Source organism: Mesoplodon densirostris, chromosome 7 (genome assembly GCF_025265405.1).
Source record: "Mesoplodon densirostris isolate mMesDen1 chromosome 7, mMesDen1 primary haplotype, whole genome shotgun sequence".
Classification (NCBI taxonomy): Eukaryota; Metazoa; Chordata; class Mammalia; order Artiodactyla; family Ziphiidae; genus Mesoplodon; species Mesoplodon densirostris.
This window is the reverse complement of record NC_082667.1, coordinates 78287599-78314622: the sequence shown is the minus strand read 5'-3', so window position 1 is coordinate 78314622 and position 27024 is coordinate 78287599. Positions and strand designations below refer to the sequence as shown.

General features: G+C 39.0%; 1 pseudogene; it reads right to left on the bottom strand.

Annotated features, from left to right (window-relative positions):
- Positions 1–498: 498 nt before the first annotated feature.
- The window catches only part of LOC132494212 (centrosomal protein of 78 kDa-like), a 142531-nt pseudogene continuing 116005 nt past the window's right edge, over positions 499–27024 (bottom strand).

Below are 27024 nucleotides of genomic sequence, written 5' to 3'. Positions count from 1 at the left end.
TTAAGTGCCTTGGTAAATGTTTGAGGCTCTCTGGTTATTATGAATTAAAATATGTCAATGGCTTCTGGCCGTGTGATTTATAATAGTTTGATGTTTAACCAAATGGTAAAACTATTCCATTTATTATTCCCATCTCTTTTTAACCCTTAGCCTGCTTTGTTGTTTATGTTTTCTCCCACCACAGAGTGCTAGTTCCAGGAGAGTAAAGGCTTTATTTTGTTCACGGCTGAAAGCAACAGCACCCAGAAAAGTACTGTACATATGAAGCCCTCAGTAAACACTAGCTGAATGAATGGCGCAAAGTGTTACAAGGAAAAGTACACCCAAACTTTCATTATAATAAAAAAGTATAGATTAAAAAATCTTTCTCTAATGGCTTCCAGTCAAGTAACTGAGAACACCATATGCTATAATAAAAACAAAAGTAATTTATTAAAATTTGAAGGCAAAAACATAATTTTAAAAGATTTAGACCTATGTTAGGCATGATAGAGTATGGATGCTTTCTTGAAATTCACTATCAGATCCAAGAGTATCACTTTCAGACTGTTCTAGTAGACTGAGTTTACTTTTAGTTGTCTTTGATGAAAGTCACTATTCTACTCTCTTTCTTAACAGAAATGTGTTTTTTCGAAGACTCACTTTTAATTGGTTTATTAACCAAAGAATTATTTTGCCCAATTCCTTTGCTTTTCTGCTTTACAGGTGAGTCAGAGCAGGAATGCAGGTCCTTCCCAGGTTGTTTCTTAGCAGAGTAGTTTTTGGTCTATTTACCTGCTTTGCTCATTTTTTCTGAAGAAGACCTGCTATTTCTAGATAATTCCTCTTCTTTTCTTTGACTTCCAGTTCCAGAAATGACGTCTGCTGAAGGAGAACATGTTCTAGCAATGAAATCTTCAAAAGACTCCTGCCGCTGCTCTGTGACTGGGACCCCCAGGTTGTCCTTGGAAGTTTCTAAGGCCTCCTGATTAGACGCTGGGACACGGAAGGAGTCGAGAGGCAAAGGAATCCTAGCATCACCTGTAATTTTTGGAAAGTGGAGGGGAAGACAAAAGACAAGACAAAAATTCAGTGATGAACAAAGCCAACCATTAAAAAGTAGAGTTCAAAACTTCAATGTTACTCTGTAATCTTATTATTAACGCAGTCAATTGATTAATCAGAAGATTTCAGAGCCAGTTTTTTTTGTAATTATATCTTGCCAAGTGATTCTCAGCTTAACCTAGCTATATCCAAGGCTATGTCCACTACGTTTTCAGACTTTGGTGATTGGGGTACTTATTACCCATTTCCTTTCCCTCACTAAAAACAAAACCCTATTCTGTAAGATAATTAATTTCTTTTCTATCCTCTAGGCACATGTAAACCTTATATAGTTTGTGACCAGACTGTGTTCTCAAGCTGTCAGTTCCCAAGACCACTCTGAGATTGGCTGATGGGGGCTCCAAGTAAGGCTAGAGGAAAAGCTGACAGGTTTCCCCCTCCCATTCCCATAACCAGGTGATTCACTCTAATATGTTACCTATTAGCTATGTCTGGACTACTTATTTTAAAAATTATATCAGTATGTATACCTTCATTAGTTTTCCTTCATTGTAAGCTGACTGCATACAAATAGAAACCTAGATAAAATATGAACAGAATAGACATTTATACAATTTAAAATCTGGAATATTTTCTCTAATGTCTTCTTTCTTCATTAAGGATAGTTTGCTTTAACTCATAAATTTTCTAGAGAACTTCCAGTCTTCTTATTTACAAAAGTACAGTATCATGAAATGGGCACACATTTACTAATCTCAGATTTGGAAAGGACTCCAGAGTCTTCTAGCTCCCGAGCATGTGAGCTATTAGAGACTGATCATTATTGTTTTCTCCCTGACTTGGTCATTTCCTTTTTGCTAATCACTCTTAGAATCATTAAGTGCTGTTCTGTCCATTTACTTGGCTATTTTGCATTTGTTATGGGGCACCCTGTTTTGATTCTGATTTTCCTTCTTCAAGTGCCTTCTTTTCTTCTTTAGGTGGACTACTAACAGGAGAATTCATCTGGGGACGACCTAGTAATTGAAAATCTGACTGATTTATACCAGCCATTGTGGCCAACTGCCCAAGCCTAGACGAGAGGAGGAAAGGAGAAAAGACAAAGGTTATTATAATCACAGAAGAGCAGTTTAGATTTCCCCAGACCTACAATCATGAAATACTTCTAAAATCTTTTTTTTTTTTTTTTTTTGCGGTACGCGGGCCTCTCACTCCTGTGGCCTCTCCCGTTGCGGAGCACAGGCTCCGGACGCGCAGGCTCAGCGGCCATGGCTCACGGGCTCAGCTGCTCTGCGCCATGAGGGATCCTCCCAGACCGGGGCACGAACCTGTAGCCCTTGCATCGGCAGGCGGACTCTCAACCACTCCGCCACCAGGGAAGCCCTACTTCTAAAATCTTAAAAGCCAACATCCTACTCCAGACTACAAGCCTCTCTCTCCCCCAAATCCTCAGCCCTTTCCAGATTCATCCTCCAGGAGACATCCCACTGTCTCACTAGCAGCTTCAATATGTTCCATGCACCCTGTCCACTGCCTGTCACACCTCCATTCCCACACTTCTTTACCACCTTTCCTCCAGTTTTCAAGAATGTGTTTGTTCCTTCCTTCCCAACACCAACACCAATTCATTCACTGACAAAACACCACTCCATCAACTATCAATCTCCACTTCCCTCTTTCAGCAAAATTGCTCCTGGTTGAGAACCACTGACCTATATCTTCCTTGCAGATTAATAATCATTTTTATGTCTAAGGCAAAGATAACTTTAATTCAAACTTATCAAACAAGCAAAATAAGTGAAAGATAGGAAAATTCTTATGCATTCCCGACTATTTTCAATGAAAACTGCCTTTAATTTAGTCTTTACAAAACAACTATACCTACTAATTATTCTGTCTACAGGTTACTCTTTTATAATGGGCTCCCCACTCTACCAAAGCAGGCTTCCCTACTTGCATTTCTTAAAAAATTTAATTCCTCATTTTAAAACGTCAACTATATTACCTATAATTACACTAAATTTGGCTAAATATAGCCACGTAAGTCATGAAAATTGCTCCAGTTCCTCAGCAAACTACCGTTAGAGTCGCAAAGAGAAGAATGCCATGAAGAGAAATGAACTAACCCAGCATCTTTAAGGAGAACCAGGAAAGCATGGAACTTCTGAAAAGAATTCTCAGTGCTGCCCAAAACACCTTCATCATCCAGGATCATGCTTGTCAATGAGTGGGCATGAAGGGCTTCACACAAAGAGAACGTTGTGTTTCTTAACTGGGCATTTTCATGTTCCAGCTATACAAGAAGACTGAAAACGTCTGACATGATTTTTTCTCATTGTCATCAAAAGTAGTCTTGCCTTGGGCTTCCGTGGTGGCGCAGTGGTTGCGAGTCCGCCTGCCGATGCAGGGGACACAGGTTCGTGCCCCAGTCCGGGAAGATCCTACATACTGCGTAGCGGCTGGGCCCGTGAGCCATGGCCGCTGAGCCTGTGTGTCCGGAGTCTGTGCTCCGCAACGGGAGAGGCCACAACAGTGAGAGGCTCACATACCGCAAAAAAACCCAAAAAACAAACAAACAAACAAACAAAAAGTAGTCTTGCCTAGTTTCAAGGAACAAAACTAAAACACTCAAAATGTAATTAATTTATAATTAATGTAACCCTCCGCCAGTAAAGACAGAGACCTTATCACATAATAACCAAAACCCACAGGCACCCAACAAAGTTTCCTATATAACACTTAGGTGGTATATAAATAAACCCAAGCTACCGTTTTATTAATGATCTTTCACAAAAGATCACATTTCTAACTGGTTCAATTCATAATGGAGCCTCATTCCACATTAGAAAATGACCTGCTTTAAGTTTCCCTTAAATTAGAAAGTGAGTTATAGAATCTGATTTGAACAAAACATATTACAACTCTGCTGAATGTTAAGAATTAACTTTAGTGAGTAAAATATCTAATGCTTACGTTTAAAAGTCCTAAATCATACCCAACCCAATTTATTAAATGTACGATCACCAATATTTTCTTTGGCTTCTTCAACATATTCACCCCCGTGCACTCTTCCCCTTCCGCTCATCATCTACGCACTTAAAACCCCCTGTAAGCTCAACTCTCGTATTTCTCAGAAAGGCTGTTAATGTTCATGATGCCCCTTTTGCCTTACATGAGCAGGTACTCAACATTTATTGAATGAGTGTCTGCCAATCCAATGGATGCACTTTCAAAAATTCCTCCCTACACTCACCCTGTGATAAATTATATTTAGATAGAACTTTTTAATTATGCCCTGCTTTCATGCACATTACCTAATGTAATTCTCATAGTATATATTTTTATCTTTCATTGCATTCTTAGAAGTTTTCCAATATCTTAAATTTATTTCAATGATTCACTTTCCTAATTCATTGCCAGGAGAGTCTCATCATGTCTTTTATGTTACTGTATATACAATACATGCACAGAAAGTGCCTTCTTGAATCAAAGAATCATGAACAGGAAATAAGCTAATGTCATATAAAAGCACACACACACACACACACATACACAAAACCAGATTTTCACATCCTTAAAAACATGCTTTCTGGAATATAGATCATATGATCACTAAATACCAGTAAATGCAAAAGTCCATATGACACAACCAATTTGCAACATATTACAGTTCTAAAGCTTACAAAATATGTGTATATGGCTTAAAATCAAATCAAAATAAAACCAAAACACTCTCAAAAGCAGATGAAACATGTTTACCTCACTGACTCGTCTATCAGCCTTCAGTCTTATTACTCTTTCCTCCTTTAACTGCTTTAGGCACTCCTCCAGGGTTTCCTAAACAAACAGAGTCAATATTATAAGTAATTCATAGTATAATATCCAAAAGCCTTTCCAGCTATTGGTCTCATCAGGATTTAGGGGCAGAGCCAGAAGTGAACTCAGATTTTAGTCTGCTACTGGTCATATCATACCATGCCAGTGAAATGAATGATCAAAATCTATCAAATTTGCAAAGATTTATTTAAATTCCACTCTTTCCAACATAAATTTGTGGCAGCCCACCATAAAAGGCATATGCATATAACATAGTAAGTCAGAAATAAGAAGTTACGACCAAGAAAGAAAAATTCTATTTTTATTTGTGGGTCTCTTTATAGCAGGAAGTCCTATTAACGAACCTGCTTAGCATAGCTGAATTGCATAATTGCAGATTCAAAAGCATGTTTTAAAAAAGTAATCACTTTTAAAGCAATTTACAGTCAAGCACTGTTCCTGGAGTTCTCTGGGTATTAAATAATCGAATCATCAAAACCCTAAGAGGGGGCTTCCCTACTGGCACAGTGGTTAAGAATCCACCTGCCAGTGCAGGGGACACGGGTTCGAGCCCTAGTCCAGGAAGAACCCACATGCCGCAGAGCAACTAAGCCTGTGCGTCACGACTACTGAGCCTACGCTCTAGAACCCACGTGCCACAACTACTGAAGCCTGTGCACCTAGAGCCTGTGCTCCGCAATAAGAGAAGCTACCGCACCGCAACAAAGAGTAGCCCCCCGCTCGACGCAACTGGAGAAAGCTGGCGAGCAGCAACGAAGACCCAATGCAGCCAAAAATAAATTTATAAAACAAACAACCCTACGAGGAAAGAACGATCACTAGCTCCATGTTATTTTACAGATGAGGGAAACAGAGGCAGAGCAGTAGAGTAAGTAGAGCAGCACAGCCAAGGTCACACTACTAAGTAGCAGAGCCACACTGTGGACTCAGGAAGCTGGCTGCCATTCCTGCTCACGGAGGTGGTAGTCTTCCCGTCACCAAGGTCACTGAAGTAAAATGAACACTGATAAACTATCTTAGGAGTTTTAGGAACTAAGACACTTCGGTCCTTGAAGTGGGGACACTGCTTGCAATAGGCAGAATTCTGACAGAGCCCCCAAGGTGACCACTTACTGAAGTACACAAACCTTCCACTTATCCAATCAAACTCTAAATGTAGGTGCTGTAGTGAAGGGATTTTGCACATGGAATTAAGGTTCAAAATCAGTTGATCTTTTAAGATAGGGAGATTATTTTAGGTGGATGTGGCCTACTCAGGCACCCCATGAAAAGGACCTGAACTCTTCCTGAATTGAAGTACAAAAGGGACAAGAGGGAGACTCTCCATTGCTGGCTCTGAAGAAGTCCAATGCTGCGGCAGGGAAGGCAAGCGAGAGGCCTCTAGGAGCTGAAACACTCCCCCGACTGACAGCCAGCAAGGAAATGGGGACCTCTGTCCTGCAACTGCAGAATCTGAATTATGCCAACAAGCCAGAAGAAGCCTGTAGGCATTCTTTCCCAGAGCCTCTGGACGCTAACACAGCCAGACTGACATCTTGATTTCAGCTCTGTGGCCCACACAAACTATGGTGAACATCCAACGTTTGGGGCTCAATATCTTACACTTAAATTTCACGTGCTTTAACACTCTCAGGAGGGAACCCACAAGTTCCCGTATGTATCTGAGCAGGAAGCCCAGTCACGCTGTGCCTGGACTTCTGACCTACAGAACTCTGAGCTAGTCAAATAGGTATTGTTTTCAGTCAGTAAGAGTGTAGTAAAAGAGTTAATATTCTACTCAACCCCCAGGTTCGTGAGCAAAATAAATGATTGTCATTGTTTTAGGCCACTGTTTTGGGGTGGTTTCTTATGCAGTGATAAACAATCATAATACCTATACTTATGAAAACAGTAAGGTATATTTATACATGTTAACTGCTTTGAACAATCACTTAAAGAATGAGGAACTCTATTACCTGCCATCATTGGGAGAGGAGCTGGTATCACTGTCTGGACAGTAGCTTTTGGTACCTAACAACAATCCTATATCAGGAGTTTACCCTAAGGAAATCAAAGATGTGGGCAAAGATTTATCTACCAACATGATGTCATAAGATTGTATATAACCAAACCCTAGAAGAAAGCTAAGAGCCTCCGAATTGGGACTGGTTTAAATAAAAACAGCTCATCGTCTGAAGGAATGCGCTATGAAGCCACTAAGAATGACAAGAGGTCTCAACCAGAGTTCATGAATGGGCTTCAGGAGTGCTACATTCAAAATATATCTGTGCGACTTCCGGGTAAGATGGCGGAAGAGTAAGACACGGAGATCACCTTCCTCCCCACAGATACACCAGAAATACAGCTACACGTGGAACAACTCCTACAGAACACCTACTGAACGCTGGCAGAAGACCCCAGACTTCCCAAAAGGCAAGAAACTCCCCACATACCTGGGTAGGGCAAAGCGGAGAGATTCCCGCACAGAGGAGCGGTGCCGAGCGTCACTCACCAGCCCGAGAGGCTTGTCTGCTCCCCCGCCGGGGCGGGCGGCGCTGGAGCTGAGGCTCGGGCTTCGGTCAGAGCGCAGCGAGAGGACTGGGGCTGGCGGCGAGAACTCAGCCTGAAGGGGGCTAATGTGCCACAGCTAGCTGGGAGGGAGTCCGGGAAAACTCTGGAGCTGCCGAAGAGGCAGGAGACTTTTTCTTCCCTCTTGGTTTCCTGGTGCGCGAGGAGAGGGGATTAAGAGCGCCGCGTAAAGGAGCTCCAGAGACGGGCGCGAGTCGCGGCTGAAAGCGCGGAGCCCAGAGACGGGCGTGGGACGCTGGGGCTGCTGCTGCCGCCGCCAAGAAGCCTGTGTGCGAGCGCAGGTCACTGTCCACACTGCCCTTCCGGGAGCCTGTGCAGCCTGCCACTGCCGGGGTCCCGGGATCCAGGGGCGGCTTCCCTGAGAGAACGCACGGCGCGCCTCGGGCTGGTGCAACGTCACGCCGACCTCTGCCGCTGCAAACTCGCCCCGCACTCCGTGCCCCTCCCTCCCGCCAGGCCTGAGTGAGCCAGAGCCCCCGAAGAGGCTGCTCCTTTAACCCTGTCCTGTCTGAGCGAAGAACAGACGCCCTCCGGCGACCTACACGCAGAGGCGGGGCCAAATCCAAAGCTGAGACCCAGGAGCTGTGAGAACAAAGAAGAGAAAGGGAAACCTCTCCCAGCAGCCTCAGAAGCAGTGGATTAAAGCTCCACAATCAACTTGATGTACCCTGCATCTGTGGAATACATGAATAGACAACACATCATCCCAAATTGAGGAGCCAGGAGTCAGTGCTGTGCCTCTGAGGTGGGAGAGCCAACTTCAGGACACTGGTCCACAAGAGACCTCCCAGCTCCACATAATATCAAACGGCGAAAATCTTCCATAGATCTCCATCTCAACACCAGCACCCAGCTTCACTCAACGACCAGCAAGCTACAGTGCTGGACACCCTATGCCAAACAACTAGCAAGACAGGAACACAATGCCACGCATTAGCAGAGAGGTGGCCTAAAATCATAAAAAGTCCGCAGACACCCCAAAACACACCACCAGACGTGGACCTGCCCACCAGAAAGACAAGATCCAGCCTCATCCACCAGAACACAGGCAGTACTCCCCTCCACCAAGAAGCCTACACAACCCACTAAACCAACCTTAGCCACTGGGGACAGACACCAAAAACAACGGGAACTACGAACCTGCAGCCTGCAAAAAGGAGACCCCAAACACAGTAACATAAGCAAAATGAGAAGACAGAAAAACACACAGCAGGAGAAGGAGCAAGATAAAAACCCACCAGACCTAACAAATGAAGAGGTAATAGGCAGTCTACCTGAAAAAGAATTCAGAATAATGATGGTAAAGATGATCCAAAATCTTGGAAATAGAATAGACAAAATGCAAGAAACAGTTAACAAGGACCTAGAAGAACTAAAGATGAATCAAGCATCAATTAAAAACACAATAAATGAAATAAAAAATACTCTAGATGGGATCAATAGCAGAATAACTGAGGCAGAAGAACGGATAAGTGAGGTGGAAGATAAAATAATGGAAATAACTGCTGCAGAGCAAAATAAAGAAAAAAGAATGAAAAGAACAGAGGACAGTCTCAGAGACCTCTGGGACAACATTAAACGCACCAACATTCGAATTATAGGGGTTCCAGAAGAAGAAGAGAAAAAGAAAGGGACTGAGAAAATATTTGAAGAGATTATAGTTGAAAACTTCCCTAATATGGGAAAGGAAATAGTTAATCAAGTCCAGGAGGCACAGAGAGTCCCATACAGAATAAATCCAAGGAGAAATACGCCAAGACACATATTAATCAAACTGTCAAAAATTAAACACAAAGAAATCATATTAAAAGCAGCAAGGCAAAAACAACAAATAACACACAAGGGAATCCCCATCAGGATAACAGCTGATCTCTCAGCAGAAACTCTACAAGCCAGAAGGGAGTGGCAGGACATAATTAAAGTGATGAAGGAGAAAAACCTGCAACCAAGATTACTCTACCCAGCAAGGATCTCATTCAGATTTGATGGAGAAATTAAAACGTTTACAGACAAGCAAAAGCTGAGAGAATTCAGCACCACCAAACCAGCTTTACAACAAATGCTAAAGGAACTTCTCTAGGCAAGAAACACAACAGAAGGAAAAGAACTACAATAACGAACCCAAAACAATTAAGAAAATGGGAATAGGAACATACATATCAATAATTACCTTAAATGTAAATGGACTAAATGCTCCCACCAAAAGACACAGACTGGCTGAATGGATACAAAAACAAGACCCATATATATGCTGTCTACAAGAGACCCACTTCAGACCTAGAGACACATACAGACTGAAAGTAAGGGGATGGAAAAAGATATTCCATGCAAATGGAAACCAAAAGAAAGCTGGAGTAGCAATTCTCATATCAGACAAAATAAACTTTAAAATAAAGACTACTAGAAGAGACAAAGAAGGACACTACATAATGATCAAGGGATCGATCCAAGAAGAAGATATGACAATTGTAAATATTTATGCACCAAACATAGGAGCACCCCAATACATAAGGGAAATATTAACAGCCATAAAAGGAGAAATCGACAGTAACACAATCATAGTAGGGGACTTCAACACCCCACTTTCACCAATGGACAGGTCATCCAAACTGAAAATAAATAAGGAAACACAAGCTTTAAATGATACATTAAACAAGATGGACTTAATTGATATTTATAGGACATTCCATCCAAAAACAACAGAACACACATTTTTCTCAAGTGCTCATGGAACATTCTCCAGGATAGATCATATCTTGGGTCACAAATCAAGCCTTGGTAAATTTAAGAAAATTGAAATTGTATCAAGTATCTTTTCCGACCACAATGCTATGAGACTAGATATCAATTACAGGAAAAGAGCTGTAAAACATACAAACACATGGAGGCTAAACAATACACTACTTAATAACGAAGTGATCACTGAAGAAATCAAAGAGGAAATTAAAAAATACCTAGAAACAAATGACAATGGAGACACGACGACCCAAAACCTATGGGATGCAGCAAAAGCAGTTCTAAGAGGGAAGTTTATGGCAATACAATCCCACCTTAAGAAACAGGAAACATCTCGAATAAACAACCTAACCTTGCACCTAAAGCAATTAGAGAAAGAAGAACAAAAACATCCCAAAGTTAGCAGAAGGAAAGAAATCATAAAAATCAGATCAGAAATAAATGAAAAAGAAATGAAGGAAACGATAGCAAAGATCAATAAAACTAAAAGCTGGTTCTTTGAGAAGATAAGCAAAATTGATAAACCATTAGCCAGACTCATCAAGAAAAAAAGGGAGAAGACTCAAATCAATAGAATTAGAAATGAAAAAGGAGAAGTAACAACTGACACTGCAGAAATACAAAAGATCATGAGAGATTACTATAAGCAACTCTATGCCAATAAAATGGACAACCTGGAAGAAATGGACAAATTCTTAGAAATGCACAACCTGCCAAGACTGAATCAGGAAGAAATAGAAAATATGAACAGACCAATCACAAGTAATGAAATTGAAACTGTGATAAAAAATCTTCCAACAAACAAAAGCCCAGGACCAGATGGCTTCACAGGGGAATTGTATCAAGCATTTAGAGAAGAGCTAACACCTATCCTTCTGAAACTCTTCCAAAATATAGCAGAGGGAGGAACACTCCCAAACTCATTCTATGAGGCCACCATCACCTTGATACCAAAACCAGACAAGGATGTCACAAAGAAAGAAAACTACAGGCCAATATCACTGATGAACATAGATGCAAAAATCCTCAACAAAATACTAGCAAACAGAATCCAACAGCACATTAAAAGGATCATACACCATGATCAAGTGGGGTTTATTCCAGGAATGCAAGGATTCTTCAATATACGCAAATCAATCAATGTGATAAACCATATTAACAAACTGAAGGAGAAAAACCATATGATCATCTCAATAGATGCAGAGAAAGCTTTTGACAAAATTCAACACCCATTTATGATAAAAACCCTGCAGAAAGTAGGCATAGAGGGAACTTTCCTCAACATAATAAAGGCCATATATGACAAACCCACAGCCAGCATCGTCCTCAATGGTGAAAAACTGAAACCATTTCCACTAAGATCAGGAACAAGACAAGGTTGCCCACTCTCACCACTCTTATTCAACATAGTTTTGGAAGTTTTAGCCACAGCAATCAGAGAAGAAAAGGAAATAAAAGGAATCCAAATGGGAAAAGAAGAAGTAAAGCTGTCACTGTTTGCAGATGACATGATACTATACATAGAGAATCCTAAAGATGCTACCAGAAAACTACTAGAGCTAATCAATGAATTTGGTAAAGTTGCAGGATACAAAATTAATGCACAGAAATCTCTGGCATTCCTATATACTAATGATGAAAAATCTGAAAGTGAAATCAAGGAAACACTCCCATTTACCATTGCAACAAAAAGAATAAAATATCTAGGAATAAACCTACCTAAGGAGACAAAAGACCTCTATGCAGAAAATTATAAGACACTGATGAAAGAAATTAAAGATGATACAAATAGATGGAGAGATGTACCATGTTCTTGGATTGGAAGAATCAACATTGTGAAAATGACTCTACTACCCAAAGCAATCTACAGATTCAATGCAATCCCTATCAAACTACCAATGGCATTTTTCACAGAACTAGAACAAAAAATTTCACAATTTGTATGGAAACACAAAAGACCCCGAATAGCCAAAGCAATCTTGAGAACGAAAAATGGAGCTGGAGGAATCAGGCTCCCTGACTTCAGACTATACTACAAAGCTACAGTAATCAAGACAGTATGGTACTGGCACAAAAACAGAAATATAGATCAATGGAACAGGATAGAAAGCCCAGAGATAAACCCACGGACATATGGTCACCTTATCTTTGACAAAGGAGGCAGGAATGTACAGTGGAGAAAGGACAGTCTCTTCAATAAGTGGTGCTGGGAAAACTGGACAGGGACATGTAAAAGTATGAGATTAGATCACTCCCTAACACCATACACAAAAATAAGCTCAAAATGGATTAAAGACCTAAATGTAAGGCCAGACACTATCAAACTCCTAGAGGAAAACATAGGCAGAACACTCTATGACATAAATCACAGCAAGATCTTTTTTGACCCACCTCCTAGAGAAATGGAAATAAAGACAAAAATAAACACATGGGACCTAATGAAACTTCAAAGCTTTTGCACAGCAAAGGAAACCATAAACAAGACCAAAAAACAACCCTCAGAATGGGAGAAAATATTTGCAAATGAAGCAACTGACAAAGGATTAATCTCCAAAATTTATAAGCAGCTCATGCAGCTCAATAGCAAAAAAACAAACAACCCAATCCAAAAATGGGCAGAAGACCTAAATAGACATTTCTCCACAGAAGATATACAGACTGCCAACAAACACATGAAAGGATGCTCAACATCTTTACTCATTAGAGAAATGCAAATCAAAACTACAATGAGATATCATCTCACACCAGTGAGAATGGCCATCATCAAAAAATCTAGAAACAATAAATGCTGGAGAGGGTGTGGAAAAAAGGGAACACTCTTGCACTGCTGGTGGGAATGTGAATTGGTACAGCCACTATGGAGAACGGTATGGAGGTTCCTTAAAAAACTACAAATAGAACTACCATATGACCCAGCAATCCCACTACTGGGCATATACCCTGAGAAAACCATAATTCAAAAAGAGACATGTACCAAAATGTTCATAGCAGCCCTATTTACAATAGCCCGGAGATGGAAACAACCTAAGTGTCCATCATCGGATGAATGGGTAAAGAAGATGTGGCACATATATACAATGGAATATTACTCAGCCATAAAAAGAAATGAAATTGAGCTATTTGTAATGAGGTGGATGGACCTAGAGTCTGTCATACAGAGTGAAGTAAGTCAGAAAGAGAAAGACAAATACTGTATGCTGACACATATATATGGAATTTAAGGAAAAAAATGTCATGAAGAACATAGGGGTAAGACAGGAATAAAGACACAGACCTACTAGAGCATGGACTTGAGGATATGGGGAGGGGGAAGGGTAAGCTGTGACAAAGTGAAAGAGCGGCATGGACATATATACACTACCAAACGTAAGGTAGATAGCTAGTGGGAAGCAGCCGCATAGCACAGGGAGATCAGCTCGGTTCTTTGTGACCGCCTGGAGGGGTGGGATAGGGAGGGTGGGAGGGAGACGCAAAAGGGAGGGGATATGGGAACATATGTATATGTATAACTGATTAAATTTGTAAAATAAAAAAAAAAAAAAAAAAAAATATATCTGTGCGTTTTTCCTGGGAGATGATGCATAAGCTTAATCAAATTCTCTGATGTAGAAGAGTAGTTAGTGACATGGCAAAATATTTCGGATACTTTCTTAAGACAAAAGAGCAGATTAGGGCCTCCCTGGTGGCGCAAGTGGTTGAGAGTCCGCCTGCCGATGCAGGGGATACGGGTTCGTGCCCCGGTCTGGGAGGATCCCATGTGCCGCGGAGCGGCTGGGCCCGTGAGCCATGGCCGCTGAGCCTGCGCGTCCGGAGCCTGTGCTCCGCAACAGGGGAGGCCACAACAGTGAGAGGCCCGCATACCGCAAAAAAAAAAAAAAAAAAAAAAAAAAAGAGCAGATTAGGTGTGTGTACATGCAGAGGTGGCTTTTATTTCCTTCAAGAAGTTGTTCATTGTTTTCAAACATTTGCTCAATGAACATATTTTTTTTTTTTTGCTGTACGCGGGCCTCTCACTGCTGTGGCCTCTCCCGTTGCGGAGCACAGGCTCCGGACACACAGGCTCCGCGGCCATGGCTCGCGGGCCCAGCCGCTCCGCGGCATGTGGGATCTTCCGGGATCGGGGCACGAACCCGTGTCCCCTGCATCGGCAGGCGGACTCCCAACCACTGCGCCACCAGGGAAGCCCCTACATATATTTTTATATTCAGAACATGTTTAAAAAATTGAGAGTCTAAGAACTTCAAATTCTTTAATGTTTCATTACTAAAGCCAGTCAAGTTTTCAATGGGGAAAAAGGGAAAAAAATTGCAGAATTCCTCTACTTTTAATATAATGGTTTAATCAATCTTCTAAAACTGATTTCAAAGAAATTCTAAACAAATAAACAAAAAAACAAAAAACCCTCAGCACGGTCAGAGGAAGCTACACTAAAATTCCTGACTGGTTCTAAATAGCACATCAAATTGCAATTACATGCAACAGTTTCTCCCTCTAATGGAGGAAGTTAGAACACAGTGTTCAATTTTTGTGAAAAAGTGTACCCTCCTCCTACAAAGTATTCAGAATTCATGTCCCTTACATGGAAATATGGAACCAAAAAAGTTAGAAAGTAAAATTGCTTGATATTCTATTACTTAAGTAAGACTAATGATAAGGCTTTGGAGTAATTTTCCTTCCTGCCATCTGCTCTCCATTCCACCCTTCTGTACACCGGCTAGGGTGATTTTTCTGGGACAAAGCTCCCATCATATTGGATATCAAATTTTATGTTCCACTTTTCTCCATTTAACATTGAAATCAATCATTTCTCATATAATCAGGGGATTCATAAACTTGATTTTTTTGTGTGGGCTACAAAATATTCCACTGAGTGGGTTTACTGGTTAACCATTTTACACATTTAGATTCTTTCCAACTTTTCAGTATTATCAGACAAAATAACCGTTTTTATGCATGAAGGCCTTTTTCCATATTGAGAATAACATTCTTACAATAAATCCATAAAAATGAGTTTGAGATCAAAGCAAATGAACATTTTTAAGGCTCTGAGGTACCTACGTCCAGACTTCTTTCCAAAAGATTTCTGAGATTTTACACTGCCATCAGCGATGTATCACTTGGTATATAACCTCTACTATAACTGTTGGCTTACTTCCTCACTTAGAGTGCAAGTTATTTGAAGATAGGGGGTGTATTTTATTAAGTGTTTATCCCCAGCACCTGTGCCTAGCACAACATAGACGGTCAGTAAATAATTGCTTAATAAGGAAAATCCCTGCCACACACGTACATATAAAATGTACGTGTGTGAAAGACGGACTGTGTGTTTTTCTCTAACTGGATAGATGAAAACTTGTCATCTTCTTTAATGTGCAATTTTTTTGCTTATAATTAGTCATTAAATTTCTCTTTTAGATTATATTGTAAATATTCAGATTCTCTGAGGCAAATGGGCCTGGCACTACCCATTACCTACATAACCTTGGACAAGTTCTATAACTCTAGGCCTCAACTTCCTCATCTATAAAATGGAGATAAGCTCCCATATTACAGAGCTCTTGTGAGAATTACATGAGTTAAAACACATATAAAATTAGAAGAGTGCTTGGTACATAGAATATGTGCAATTAATGCTGAATGAATGAACATGCGAATGCAAACAGTAGTGAAGGGCTTAAAATGAAACGGTCTCATCCCACTCCCACATCCAGCACTCAAGAAGCGACCGATTCTTTACGCAGTTTTTAATTGTAAAATACGATATGTGTACTGAGAAGTGCACAGAACAAAACTGTGAATGTGACAAATAAAAAGAGAATACTTACATAAGCACGACTCGAATCTGAAAGTATTGAGACTTGTCAGCATCGCAAAAACCCCCCCATATCCTTTTCTCATCACAAGCTCCTTCCCTCTTCCCGGTTAAACACCAACCTCACTTCTTGACAGTCATTTCCTTTAACCTGCATGCATCCCTAACAAAAGAGTTTAGTTGGGTCAACATCTAACTTTATGTACAGGATCATAGTATATGAAGTCTTTTCTATCTTATTTCTTTCTCTCAACATTGGTTTAAAAAATTCATCCACATTGCTGCCTGTAGCTCTAGTTCATTCAATTTTATTGCTGGATAGTTTTCCCACTGTACAAATACACATCATTTATTTAATTTTTGACTCAATGGACATTTGGTTTGTTTTCAGTTTGTGCTAATGCAAATCATGGACAGGAATCCTGCTGTACCGGTTATTCTGGTGCATTTACACAGGGCGGGGGTGAGGGCTGCTGGCTCACAGGCTATTTATATACCTTCAGTTGACGGAGAGGGCTAAATGCTTTCCAAAGCAGTTGTGTCGATTTATACTCCAGTATAAACAGGGTAGAGGATTCCCATAGTACTTCAGGTCTACAATACCTGATACTACCAGACTTTTTATTTATGTATTTGTCAATCTGATTGACATGTAGTTTCCTTGGTTTTGACTCACTTTTCACTTGTTACTTAATGAAGTCGTACACTTTTCTCTGTTTACTGGCTGTATGGATTTCCTTTTTTATGAGGTTTACGTCAAATATTGTTATTTTTTATTATTTTATTATTATTATTTACTTTTGGCTGTATTGGGTCTTCGTTGCTGCGTGCAGGTTTTCTCTAGTTGCGGCGAGCGGGGGCTACTCTTCATTGCGGTGGCTTCTCTTGTTATGAAGCACAGGATCTAGGTGCGCAGGCTTCAGTAGTTGTGTCACATGGGCTCAGTAGTTGTGGCTCACGGGCTCTAGAGCACAGGCTCCGTAGTTCTGGTGCACGGGCTTCGCTGCTCCGTGGCATGTGGGATCTTCCGGGACCAGGGCTCGAACCCGTGTCCCCTGCCTTGGGAGGCAGTTTCTTAACCACTGCGTCATCAGGGAGGTCCAACTATTGTTATTTTGAATTCTTCTCCATGTCCAAGTAATACTCTTACATGACTATTTTCTCACTAAATTGGAGGCATTATCTGTTCACTTTCTAACTTACTAATAAGTAAGGGTTTAGTTCCTCTACACTCTTTCCTATGTCCACACTGCTCAGTAAAGTTATGTCATCATGAGTTATTCCACTGCTCATGATCTCTTTGACTTGTAGTCATATACTTAAAAACCTACATTGTTGATCAACTAGAAACTCTCTCAACGTCACGCTTTGTAAAATGAGGACATTCATACCATCTTCCCTTTTTTCTACCTCCTGTCTACCTTCCAAACCTAGCTGTTACGTTGTCAAAGTTGAAATTTATATTCTATTCTATGTGCAGTTAAGTCTTCTGTTATTTGAGAGTCAGTACGGAGTAAGGTTTAAGAGAACAGTCAGAGAGCCTAAACTCAAAGCCTCGATCCAACCTTAAATTAGGTACAGCCTGGGCAAGTTCCTTCCCTGACTTAGCTTCCTGTTCTCAAAAGTGGGAATAATATTAGCACCAACCTCATAAGGTTATTCAGAGGATTAAATGAGTTAATATATGCAAAAACACTTAGAGCCTAATATATACTAAGTACATACTAGTACACAATACATTTCAGTACGTACCAAGTTAATACTAATACATACTAAGTACAGTTTACTTTAGTTATTTGTGATTACATGCACGTTGACAATAAAAGCTGCAAACCAAGACAGTACTACCATTATTACAGTGAAATTAATATTGCCCACTGCAGAGGTACTGTGTCTCTGTGTATAGACTACACCTCGTTCCATACTGTGCCAGTGTCACTGCCCTTGTGCAGGGTGACCACATACCCCAAGCCGCCTTGGGCTGTTCCAGTTTATACCTGTTGTCCTGATGTTACAGCATTAGAGTGCCTCCTTACACTATTGAAGTGTAAGGAGTTTGGACAAGTTCTGGTTTGGACAACAAATTAGATACGTGGTCATTACCCCTGTGTGTCACTGAAAAGGGGGACATCTATAGTGTCAAGTTGAAGTGGATTCTTCCCTTCCTCACCAATACTAGGTTAAAAATCAACCATAGTCTAGTGTGCTTCAGGTTTATGTCCATATAGCCTTTTCTCCTCTGGAGTTCAAGTTCCTTCTCCTCTTCCTCTCCCTCCTCCCTTCCAACAGTGCCTAACACCTAGTAAGTACAATATGCCTCAAGGTGTTTCTAAGCTCTCAATCACACAATCAATAGAAGCCTCTCCACTCTAGACTAGCTGCAATCTGCACTGAATCCCCTATTACCTTCCTTCTTGGTTTATTGCCTCATTTTGCTGGATTATGTCTATAAATAGCTTAAGGTGTAGCACAGGAGGTCAATTTTTCCAATTTCTTTGGGTACAAAATATCTTCTTCAGCCTCCACGTATGACTGATAGTTTGGCTGGATACAAACTCCTAGGGTGAAAATTATGTGCCTGAAAAACTTTGGAGGTATCTTTCTAATGCCTTCCAGGATCCATGGTGCTCATGACAAGTATGATAAAGTCAGATTTTAACCTTTTTTTTTAGGTGACCAGTATTTTTCTCTCTGGAATGGATGTATCCTCTCAGTATTTTATTCTATTTTAATTTATTTTTTCAGTATTTGAAAGTTTCACAATGAAGGGTGCCTAGGTATGAGTCTATTCTTGCTCATCTTGCATAACTATTTTCAATCTGAGGCCTGATGTCTACTTTTAGCTGTGGGGAATTTTGTTGCCCTTTGACAGCTTCCCTCCATTTTTTTTCTGGGTCTGGACTTTCTAATAGTAACATGTGGGATCTCCCAGATGCAGCCTCTCTAACATATTTCTATCACATTTTCCAATGTGTCTTTCTTTTTTATATACTGAGAAATTTTTTAAATTCCTGCTGAATTTATTTCAGCAACCATATTTTCATTTCCAGGAGACCCCTCTTGCTTTCTGACCATTCTCCTTTTCATTAATACCCTAGTCTTATTTTATAGTTGCTAGCTCTTTTTAAACCTCTCTCAGGATACTAATTAGGGTTTTTTCTTAAATTATTCTGTTCCCTAAATTGTCCCTGGTCCTACTAGGATATGTTTGCACTCTTTCCCCCTCTCTCATATTGTAAGCTTTACTCAACTAACAGGCAAAAGACAGTTATTTTCTATTTAAGAATGAGCGCAGAAAGCTCCCTGAAGTCAACGATTGATTGGCTTCTTATGCAGGAAGAAGCGGGGAGTAACTGTAACAGGATCTCCCCCAAACATAATTTTCGAGGGTGTAAAAACTCACAGTAGCTGCCCCAGTTCTCGCCAGTTTCACTGTTTTCAAAATGAAATCATCTCATTTCAGGAGGGTGAGGGCGGGGCTGGGAGTCCACTCCTCCAAACACATCCCTTCAATGAGCTCCCCTATTTGTCACGCTTTTAACTAACTCCACCCTCTCTCCTACATGCGCACCTGAGCATGGGGCTACTTTTTCAGGCGGGGTCAGAATCCTCCTCAGTTGCACGTGGTCCCTGTGCATATTCTAGGTGATGCTTTTCCTCTGTTCTACTGCTTCAGTTTCACACTCTTCCACTTGTCTTCTGTCTTTCCAAACTATGTTGAAATCTCTTGATTGTTGTGGGCATATATACTTAAACACTTTGATACCATCATTGTAGTGTCTTGTCAAAACAGAGAAGAGCTAAAAGGGTTCTCAGTGCATTCTGAATCTGCTATTCTGTGGTCCCAGTGTTTAAACTTCTTGGACTTCCCCACTGTCTATTACTGCTTTTACAAATACAATCTCGTGGTCTATTCGTGAAGGAAATGAATACACCACATCTAAAATAACAAGGAATGCGGGTTAGATGCTCTAGGGTCTTGTCATACTCTGCCATTTACTAATAAACCACTTACGTTCTACAAATTGTAGGTGCTCATTTATAAAACGAAAGGGAGTAACTCTACATGAACTACAGATTTCTCCTACTCTAACATTTCATAATTTTCTAAGTTCTTTTCTTAAAATTTCTCTATATTATCATTAATTTTAATTAAAAAATAAAAATCTAACTTTCTCTTTTGAAAATCAAAGAGTAATTCCCGTAGTCCTACAATAATGGGATAATTAGTTCTGAAACCTGTCAAGTGTCATGTTTCATATGAAGAGAAAGTCATATTAAATAATTTAAAAAAATTAAACATGGACTTTGTAGCACAAAGACAAGGTCCCCCCCAAATGGTGTTCATTTACTAGAAATGTTCAGCTCTGCATTGAACTTGAAATAAAATAAATATATTAATTTTGAGGTACAAAAATTTCTTATAAAAATCAATTTTCCTTTTCTGTCCATACAAACAGAAGTATGGAATGACATTAGAGGGCAGGTTTATTTGCTAATAGAATGTAGCTTCTTGATATTTTTGATTTTAGGAAAGGAGAATATCAACATCGAAACGTTTTTCAACTTTACTTTTATTTAAAATGAGGCCATATTTTCCTCTTATAAAAAGAGTTCAACTAGAACTGTCCATTTTCTCATCTGTAAAACAAGAGCACTGAATCAGCTGACTGTAGTCATTCAGAACTCAATTTCCTTATCTTATGATCACTAAGGTTCTCCCTAAATCTAATATACTAAGGTTCTAAGCAAAGGAAAATATATTAGTAACGACATGTTTTGATTTTAGTTTCTTAGAGTTCAAATGTCCATCATTCACCTTGGTCTAAGCTTAAGGAATCATTCAAGGGGATACAATGCAGATGGCATGAGAAAACAGAACCTTCACACAAGCTGTGCTGTGTTGCAATCAGCCTTCCGTTTGAAAAGTAATCTTCTCTATAGCTTTAAAGTGATAACTTTGTACCTGCAATGCTTCTTGTTTCAAACGGATTTTCTCTGGCTCTTCCTGAACACGTTCTGAGGAATCATCGACCGCTTCGATTTCTGAGGAGGAAGGACTCTCTACTGTCACAGTCACAGGAAATTCTGATGGACCTGAGTGTCACAAGAAGAAGATAGGAAACCACAGAGTTGTTAAACTAAAGTGCAAAGAAAGAAGACAAGATTGTATAAAAGACAACACAAGCCAGATACCAAATATCCAAATATTAGAGGACATTTAACAAAAGTGATCTGAGGTATCATTATTTATAAATGTCTCTCACTGCTCTTTAGTGTAAAATAGGCAATGACTAAGTAAAAGTACAGTAACTTATTTTTGCTATGTTACTGTACAGACCTCTGTTGTACGTGGTTAGGATTAGTAATGGGAATTGCCCATATTATTTTATTAAGTTTCTTTCACAGAAGCCAAATGAAGATCCAAGGTAAACACTTTTTCTCAGATCAACTTTATACTGCAAATGAAAAATTTATTCTTCACCATCAGACAAAAACAGTCTGGAAGAAAATGTAGTTTTTCAGAGGAAAATACATCAGTAAAGGGACTGATGAATAATCAGGAAGTCAACCTATCTAAGCTGTGAATAATAGACATTAGAATTTAAAAAAATAAATCACATACACATACACAACTAAAACTGACCCATCAAAAATTTCATCTTCTCACCACCCTTAAGCCAAAACTAGGGCAACAATTCTCCCAGCAAGCTTCACTGCCACTGCAATGTTGTTCAATAGGACATTTCCAAACATTTAAAAACTGACCTGGCCACAACCCCATAAAAGTCTACAGATCATAAAGAACTGTGCTGGGATTATATAACCACGCAGAAGACAAGTCACTAGGACATCATTTTGACAACAAGCAGCAAACCCTGCAGCATAGGAAAACCCTAACAGGAGAACGAGGTCCCTTCTCTCTGGGAATGCAAGGCCAGGACTGACACCCAAGATGCTCTTCTCTCAACCTCAGCAGTGGTGCCTTTCACAGAGCAACTATGCAGTCTCCCAAGACCACTGGGAAGGAGAATCTGATACTGACAGTATTAGCTTGCCATAAGGCCATAAGCGAGGGAATGTGTGTGGCCTTGGTGAGAGAGCAGAGGTTTGGGAGATGTTGCTTTATATTGGCTTTCAGATCAGGAATTTGTACATATAGCCCGCAAACAACGTTTCTTGAAAACATGTGAACATTCTTGAGTATGACAGCTCCATGTGAGGGGTCAGAAATGGCAGTCAAGTTCGTTTCACTGGGTAACAGCTGATTTGTGGACTGGAAAACAGGATTCCTTGTTTACAGACATAGCCACAAGGCTGCCCGTTGTGTGCCAAATCCACACAACTACACAGTTGCATTGGGAGAGCGACCAAACATGTTTTACATGGATTTATTTCAGAGAGGGAAATGCGTCTTGTAAGGCTCTGTCAGTTTAAAAAGCAAGAAGAATGACCATCCACCTTTCCCAATTCAAGCCCTATATATCATAAATATGATAGCTACACACCACCAACTGATTACATACATCACGAGCTTTGATGAATGGAAAGCCCCTAAAAAGATAGCAACAAAACGAAGTTAGATCTTCATGTAAATACATCACCAGCTAAACCCAGTTAATACAACTGTTTAGTAGTATGAACAGTATCCATACAGAATTGTGTATAAAAATAAATAAGCTCAAAACAAGGACCTGGAGGGCTCTGCTACGGAGAAAACACAACAGAATTCAGCCTACTGGCTTGCTAATAACTCTCTGAACTGCTGAGAGGCCCCTTCAGCTCCTATGTTCAGGATGGTTGAGATTTCAGTCTCTCTTCTTTAAATGGTGATATTAAGCGTTCTCTAATTTACCACCCTGTGTGACGAGGATGGACCTGCGATTAATTGTCTCAGGAAGAAGATAGGAAACTACAGAGCTGTGAAACTCAAGTGCAAACACTGGGGATTCAACACTATAGTTTATGCAACAGCAATTCACATTACCATTTGCAAAAAAGTAGTCGGTTGTCCAGTGGGGATTAGAAACATCCATTTAACATGAGCAACTGAACAGATATTTGACACAGTAACTACTTCAGGTACTATTTAAAATCAATTCTCTTTGTTTTCTTAAGCAGTTGTTAATCCCCAATTTCCTGATTACTACCAAGTAAGTCACCTGAAGATCATCTAGAGCCATCTATTTCACTTAGCAAGCCTAAAGCTATAATTCAACCATTTTATTTACTGTTCTGTGACAAAAATTACTATGAACAGCTATCCCCTGGATAAGAAATCAGGTAATGCTAGTTTGACTCACTAAATCGGATTTACTGAGTTAATAAGCCAGTTGATTTAGAATAGGTCTAATGCATATTTTTCATCCATTCTGCATTAAACTATTTCCCATGCCTAAAATGTCTTTTTTCCCATTCGTACGTCTCCAAATTCCTACTTCTGTGCTGTAGGGCTTCGCTCAACTACACCTGCCTTTAATCAAACTTTTCTCACATGCACAATTGGTGATCATTTTAGTCTCAAGACTCCCACGGAGTTACCTCTGTTGTGACACTTGAGAAACAACTTGAAACTCCCAATTACTTTTAATTTTTCTTCCTTAGAGGGCTCATTAGGCAGAAGCCATGTGTGAGTTACCTTTTTTCCTCTACACAAAGCACCAGAGACCACCCACATAATACAAGTTCCAAAATAAAGAACTCTAAATGACTGAAAAAGACAGGGAATGCAAACATGTTACCTGTTGCTTTTTGCACTTTCTGCAGGACACAATGGCCGGAAACCAGACACTCCAGGTGGTAGCGCTTCAGGAGGGTAACATTCTTTACCAGCAGAGTGTTTCCTTCCATTACTTACAGGCTTCTTTGCGGCCAAGACTACGTTGGACAAAGCATGAAAACAAGGAATCAAGATGCACCAAAGGTCTACAGAGCAACTGTCACACGTGCACACGTCGAAAGGAATCAAGAAGGCACTTGACAATGATGCCAAGCCCATTAAAAAGAGGATCGTTTTGTACAAAGGTTTTACATAAGCCAGCATTTTAAAACATATAAGTTCTCTACAGTAACAAGTTATTTTAACTAAAACAAAAGTATTGACATGTGCAGAAATGCAAAAATAAAGTTTAAAAAAAATCCCAAAGTATGATACATTTCATGTATCATGCAGAAACACTCAAGTTTCCTGAATCGTAGAACACCTTTGGCATTTCTGAATCTCAAGGACACAGAAACACAGATACACCCATGACTTCTGCCAAACAGAATCTTCAGAAGTAGACCAAAAGTTAAATTTAAGATGAATTTTTCTATGTAAAAACAATACAAGTTATAAGGCTGCAAGTTGCTGGGGGGTAGGTGAGTCAATTTTACCTTCCTATAAGCCTGTCAACCTTCACTGCTCCTTTGATTTCATATAGAAAACACACACAAAAAACAAATGAAACCCACTGGATGAAAGAGTGAAATGTGGAGACTTACCCTATATTTCAGTAGTAAAGAGGCAAGTATCTTTATAGGAAACATTTGGTTGCAGAAACTAGACCTACGTGTTAATATTTTACTTAGAATAAGCCATATATTAAAATTCACATTTAAATATTTAATTTGAATTTACTGAAAACAAACATCATAGGTTAAAATGGTAATATTTATCCTTCAAAGCTGCTGTATTTTATGTTATTTTATTTATTTATTTTAATAGATCTTGATTGGACTATAATTGCTTCAGAATTCTTTGTTAGTTTCTGTTACACAACAAAGCGAATCAGCCATATGCATACACATGTCCCCATATCCCACCCTCTTGAGCCTCCCTCCCACCCTCCCTATCCCACCCCTCTAGGTCATCGCAAAGCACCAAGCTGATCTCCCTGTGCTATGCTGCTGCTTTCTACTATATTTTAGCAGCATTAGGATGCAGGGTAAAATGGAGTGTATGCGGTAATACAGGACAAATATTTCATAGAGTGTAGCTTATTGATAATCACCACACGATCCTCTGTGATTTACATGCCTCTTAAAAATATATAGGAGCTCAGTTCATTTTGTGCTATTTTATTGTGTTTTTTAACTTCATTGCCATCAAAAAAAAAAATCTTTGTATGCATATGGTTTGTATGTGTATACCCTTCCTTTACTTTCAGAAACTAATGCAAATACATTTGTATTAAAATTTTTTTAAATTACACTTTTCTTGTTAGGAGATTAAAAAATTTCTAATAAAAGTTCCCATCTTTTATTAGGCATACATAAGTATAATATAAATGTGACACAATTCACACCATTATTTCACCTCTATACTCACCTGGATCTAGGTATATACCCAGATACTGATTTGGCTTACCTCTATGTCTCCAAATAACTGAGGCAAATACAAAAAAAAGCCCAAGAAATAAAATTACTCTTAGAAGAGCTCAATGAGCTTGTATACTTCAGTTACATTTCCACTTTGTTTAATCATGCTAACTAAAAAAAAATGTTTAACTGTTCTCATTCCATGATGCCCTATTATTCTGTACTAATATTACAGAATTCCTAATGTTTTACATATACATGTTTTATTTATATATCTTTCCATTTCTAATATCATAGCAAAAGTCAATGTAGCTATTTTAAGAATGCTTTACATATGATATAAATTTTTAATAATAATATCTAATTAGTGTGATATCACAAATCTTAACTTCTTTGAATGTACTATTTGATTATTAAAATATCACTCTCTTGAAATAACAATGGGCAGACGATCAGAAGCTTTTTTTTGACTTCATAAACACTCTTAACAACTTATTTAATACACTATTGTCCAAGCAAGTTGATTAATAGAGAATCAAAAACATACAACTTGAAGTAGGAAAAAAAAAAAGCTGTATTTATGAAGATGTTTACAATAGTTTATTTGAGGTTATTTCCAATTTTTCACCAATTTAAAAAATTGACCTACTCAATGAAACCTTGTGAATGCAATGTTAAAAAGTATAACTATGAATCACAGAATTTAAATTTAGTATGAAAAGAATGGCAAATTATATTGAAGCTATGTGGAATTATGTTTATAGACAGCAGGAAGAGAAAATTAAAATGTAAATATTGCTTGATAGGATAATGGGATTAGAGGTGGTCTTTTAAATTTTTCATTTTTATGCTAATACAATACCTTTATAAAACCCAAAAATCTTCAAACAACACATTTTTTAAAAATTGTGGTAAACTACACAAAACAGAAAATTTATAATTTTAACCATTTTAAAGTGGACCGTTCAGTGATATGAAGTCAACAAATTTTTAAAACTTTCAGAGGGCACCTGAATAAAAGATGTGTTGTCCACTGGTGATTTTAATGTATCTGGTATATAACTAAAGTCACCACAAAACTCTTTCTGGGAAATTGGCAGATCATAAACGTAAAAAATTTATTTTGCTTTTTATTAAACCTTATTGTTTTGCTGTTTCAAAATTCAAATTTACTCACAAGAAAGAGTCAGTTTCATATTAGATTTGGTTTCACAAATGCTGCTCCTGCTATTCATTCTTATCACCAAAAAAAAGAGACTATTTGTGACTAATGATAATATGTTACAGAAAATAAAAAGTTAAAAGGTTTTCAAGCTGCATATCTGGGAACCTAAATTAAAGCATCACACAACATTTTCAAAAACAGAAAAGCCATTTGATTTGACTAAAATCTTAGTTTTAAGATGGCAGAAAGTACCCTGATAATTTTCTTTTAAGAAAGAAAGAAAACCAAGCCATTAAAGAGAAATTCTTCCGAGAGAACTGAAACATGTTATATACCTCTGACTTGGCACTCCTTCCATCTGGAGAACTTTTTTGGTAACTGTTTTCATCACAGAATGATCTAAAGTAAAATGAATTGAAATTACAGAGTAATTATTTTCCAATGAGTGGCTATTTCCATTTAAAACCAAAAGCCAACTAATTATTGCTTTTCCCATACATTTAAATATGAAATCTACATTATATAATTATACACTTATTTCCCCCTTTGTGTATTCTAATTT